Below are 5,477 nucleotides of genomic sequence, written 5' to 3'. Positions count from 1 at the left end.
ACAGTATTTGTCTTTCTCTTTCTGACTTATTTCACTAGGCATGATAATACCTTGTATTTCCATCCATGTTGTTGAAAATGGCAAGATTTCATTCTATTTTTTATGGCTGAGTAATACTCCAGTATATATATCACATCTTCTTCATCCTTTTATCTACTGATGGGCACTTAACGTCACTTCTGTATCTTGGCTATTGTAAATAGTGCTGCTATGAACATTGGGGTGCATGTATCTTTTCGAATTAGTGTTTTCCTTTTCATCAGATATATACCAAGGAGTGGAATTGCTGGATCATATGGTACTTTTCTTTTCAGTTTTTCGAGGAACCTCCATACTGTTTTCCATGCTGGCTGCACCAACTTACATTCTGACCAACTGTGTACAAGGGTCCCCTTTTCTCCACATCTTCACCTACATTTGTTATTTGTGGTCTTTTTGATGATAGCCATTCTGACAGGTGTGAGGTGATATCTCATTGTTGGTTTTGATGTGCATTTCACTGATGATTAGTGATGTTGAACTTCTTTTCATGTGTCTATTGGCCACCTGCATATCCTCTTTGGAAACATGTCTATTCAGGTCTTCTGCCCCTTTTTTAATTGAGTTTTTTTTTTTATGTTGAGTTTTACAAGCTGTTTATATATTTTGGATATTAACTGCCTATCATATCATTTGTAAATATTTTCTCCCAGTCAGTAGATTGTCTTTTTGTTTGATTGATGGTTTCCTTTGCTGTTCAAAAGCTTTTAAGTTTAATTAGATCTCATTTGATTATTTTTGCTTTTGTTTCCTTTGCCTTAGGAGACAGATCCAAAAGAATATTGCTATGATTTATGCAAAAGAGTGTTCTGCCTATTTTTTCTTCTAGGAGTTTTATGGTTTCTGGTTTCACATTTAGGTCTTTAATCCATTTTGAATTTATTTTTGTATATAGCATGAGAAAATATTCTACTTTCTTTTACATATAGCTGTCCATTTTTCCCTGCACCACTTATGAAAAAGACAGTCTTTTCCCCATTGTATATTCTTGCCTCTTTTGTTATAGATTATTTGACCATAAGTGTGTGAGTTTATTTCTGGGCTTTGTATCCTGTTCCATTGATCTATATGTCTATTTTTGTCCCAGTACCATAATGGTTTTTTTTTTTTTTTTTTTTTGAGGGGCAGTGGGAGCCACGCTGAGTGGCTTGTGGGATCTTAGTTCCTTGACCAGGGATTGAACCGAGCCCTCAGCAGTGAAAGTGCAAATCCTAACCAGACTACTAGGGAATACGCTAACATTTTTTTTTTTAATTTAAAAAAATTTTTATTTATTTATTTTTGGCTGCATTGGGTCTTTGTTTCTGCACACGGGCTTTCTCTAGTTGTGGTGAGTAGGGGCTACTCTTTGTTGCGGTGCGCGGGCTTCTCATTGCAGAGGTTTCCTTTGTTGCGGAGCACAGGCTCTAGGCACGTGGGCTTCAGGAGTTGTGGCACATGGGCTCAGTAGTTGTGGCTCGTGGACTCTAGGGCGCAGGCTCAGTAGTTGTGGCGCACAGGCTTAGTTGCTGTGCGGCATGTGGGATCTTCCCAGACCAGGGCTCGAACCCGTGCCCCCTACATTGGCAGGCGGATTCTTAGCCACTGTGCCACCAGGGAAGCCCCTTTGATATAATTTTAAACAGGACTGTTTTCTTGCTTTTCTTTCCAATAGTTAATTATTACTATATATAAAAGCATCAGATTTTCTGTATATTAATCTTGTCCTGCAACTATTCTGAATTCATTTATTAGTTCTAATAGTTTTTTTTTCTTTTTTTCCTTCAAAATGGCAAGGGAGGTGGGGGAGGCTAGAAATAGGTGAGGGAGATTAAGAGGTACAAACTTCCAGTTACAAGATAAATCAGTCATGGGTATGAAATATACAGTGTGTGGAATATAATCAATAATTATATAATGTCCTGTATGGTGACAGATGGTAGCTAGACTTATTGTGGTGATCATTTTGAAATGTATAGAAATATAGAATTGAGACAGGCTGGCACCTGGGATCTGGGACACTTTGCTGCAGTGCTGGCACCTGGACAAACGTCTCCTTGAGCAACAGATACAAAGAAACTATAAGGGACTAAAAATAACTGCATGCATGCACAATTGGGGCAAATTATGAATAAGATGCTAAAAGGCTAAAAACCACCTGATGCTTCTGAGGTTTAGTGAGCAAAAGCAGGGTACTGTGCATGATCCCTGCACCAAGGGGGTGGGCAGACCACCTAAGCCACCCCTCTGGCCCGACCCACTGATCTGCCCTTACCCTCACCCCATTTAGGGGACCAGCTTGCCCCACCTCAGAAAGCAAGCAAGGGCACCTTTTCTTGTTTTGCAGTGTGAGTCCCAGTAAAGCCTTGCCTGAATTCCTCGTCTGGCCACTTACCAATTTCTGTTGATTAAAGTGTCCAAGGACTGAAGTCAGTAACAGAATCACTGTGTTGTGTAACAGGAACTAACTTCCAGTCATAAGACAAATAGGTACTAGGGATGGAATGTGTGACGCGGTAAACAGAATCAGCACCGCTGTGTGTTGTGGATACTGCTCCAAGTCGTTAAGAGAGTAAAGCCTAAGAGGTCCCATCACAACGAGAACAAACTTCTATTTTGTTAAATTTGTATCTCTATGAGATGATGGATGTTCACTGAATTTATTTTGGTCATCATTCCATGGGGTAGGTAAGTCAAATCATTATGCTGTACACCTTAAATTTATACTGTGCTGTATGTCCATTATACCTCAATAAAACTGGAGAAAAAAAAGAAGAGGAGATTAGGACGCAGACACGCACAGAGGGAGGACCATGTGAAGACACAGGGAGAAGACGGCCACCTGCAAGCCAAGGAGAGAGACCTTCGAAGAAACCAGGCCTGCCAACACCGTGAAAGCAGACTTCTAGTCTCCAGAATTGTGACAAAATACGTTTCTGGTGTTTACCCCACCCAGTCTGTGATATTTTGTTATGGCAGCTCTAGCAATTGAACGCACTTGGGATGAGGAAATTGGCTTCCCATGTGGAAAGAAAATGAAATTATAGGGACTTCCCTGGTGGTCCAGTGGCTAAGACGCCGAGCTCCCAATGCAGTGGGCCCTGGTTCAATCCCTGGTCAGGGAACTAGATCCCAGATGCCGCAACTAAGAGTTTGTAGGCCACAAATAAAGATCCTGCATGCTGCAACGAAGATCCCACACGTGGCAGTGAAGATCCCATGAGCCACAACTAAGACCTGGTGCAGCCAAAAAAATAAATAAATAAATAATTTTTTAAAAATGAAATTATATCAATATCTACACTACATGCACACACACAACTTCAGACAGATTCCAAGTTAAATGTGAAAGCAAAATGCTGAAACTATTAGAAGATAACACATGGAAATCTTTTGTGATACCAGGATGGAGAAAGATTTCTTAACAAGACACATAAGTAAACCACAAATGAAACCATAAAGGAAAAGCTAGATAAATTTTATGTCAAAAATAAAGCCTACGGGATCAACAATTTTATAAACAAAGTTCAAAGACAAGGAATAGGCAGAAAAAAATTAAAATATATATTGCATATTGAGGATTAGTAAACAATATACATTCACCTCCATGAATAGATAACAGAACAGAAAAATGGCAAAGATAATTGACAATTTATGGAATAAAACTCCCAAATGGTGTAAAAATGTGTTTACTTCAGCAGTGATCATTGACACACACCCTTGTGTCACAGGGAAGAACAAATCTGACTCCATATTTGATCTGTTTCTTTTACTTTAAGGTTTGTATTCTATTGCTTTCGCCATAATACAAGTTAAGAGTGTAGCCTATAGCCTGAAATTTACAGGATAACCCATTCTCAAGGCTCTGAGAATTAAGAGTATAACGTTGTTATAGTTATTAAGAGTGTAACACTGTTCCATTCATATAGAGATAAAAAGTTGCAGAGCAGAGAATAACATTTGTCTTGTTGGGGGTTTAAAGGAACATTGTGACTGGACCGAGGTGGACAGCTGCAAGAACAAAGGATTCAGGCACCAAGAAGTTCACAACAACCAACCACACCCCTCCCCTTTTAGTATAAAAGAAGGCTGGATTCTAACTCAGGGAAGATGGTTCTTTGGGACACTAGTCCACCATCTTCTCCGTCTGCTGACCTTCCAAATAAAGTTGCTATTCATTGCCCCAGCAAATCACCTCTGGATTTACTGGCCTGTCGTGTGGTGACCGGCATGAGCTTGGACTCGGTAACACTTGTGTTCTGCATTTTAAGTATTAGTCCATTTTATTTGTGTGTTTTTGTTTTTGTTTTGGCTGTGCTGCATGGCTCTGGAATCTTAGTTCCCCGACCAGAATTGAACCTGTGCCCCTGCACTGGGAGCGTGGAGTCCTAACCGCTGAACTGCCCGGGAAGTCCCAGCGTTAGTCCAGTTTTAAAAATCTTAATCCTGGGTATTAGTACCTTGTTCCTAACTCCTCCTTATATTCCACACTTAAGCAGCATACTGGCTTCATGGTTGAAGTCTGTATCTTTCATAAGGCTAAATTAGGAAACAACTTTTTCTGATTTATTTTTTAAAGTCCAGAGTGTATTTTTTCAGTTAAAAATTTTTTTCATTTTATTGAGGGAATTCTATTTTTCCCTTATTTATTTATATTAACGTATATTCTGATCACCCTCATATTTCTAGAATAGAATCCACTTGGTTTCTATTTTACAAAATATTTCTATTTCTACAAAATATTGCAGAATAGTCTACAAAAATTATCTGTTGATAATTTCTCAGTATTTTTTCATGGGCAGCAATAATCAAGTTTTGTCTGCGCTTCCTTTTCAAATCATACATCTGTCCATTTTGGTGCCTTTATGCTATTACATAAATAGAAACTTTCCCTTCTAATTCCTCTGGAACTATTTAAATACGAGTTCTCTGATCACTGGATGTTTGAAAGAATTCACTGGAAACTCAATGAACGATGCTTTTCGGCGGAGAATCTCTGACATTGTCTTCATTTCCATTCACGTTTGGGTTTTTTTGTTTCTTGGGTCGAATTTGACACATCTACCCCTTAAGAATCTTTTGTGTCACAGAGAATTCCGTATTTATTAACACAGAGCGGATTCTCATTCAATCTCCTATGTATCTGTGATTATTCCTCTTTTTTCATCCTACCCTTCACTCTCTTTTTTTAAAAAATAGAGTGACTTATAATAACTCCCCCCACAGCCTTTGAATTATAAATTAACGTCCCTTTTTTTCTGCTTTACTATCTGCTTTTTTTTGTTTTCTTCAATTGAGTTCTTAAGCCAATTCTCTATCACATCTGTCTACACACCTACCTATCACTTATCAATCGACCTGATTTGGATTCCCGGTCTTTTAAAAAATCCTAATTCTTTACGTTTCCCCCGAACGCGCGTTCCCACGGCTCGCTCTGGCAGCGGCCGCCCGGGTCTCTA

This window comes from Balaenoptera musculus, chromosome 14 (assembly GCF_009873245.2).
Source record: "Balaenoptera musculus isolate JJ_BM4_2016_0621 chromosome 14, mBalMus1.pri.v3, whole genome shotgun sequence".
NCBI lineage: Eukaryota > Metazoa > Chordata > Mammalia > Artiodactyla > Balaenopteridae > Balaenoptera > Balaenoptera musculus.
This window is presented reverse-complemented; position numbering follows the sequence as displayed.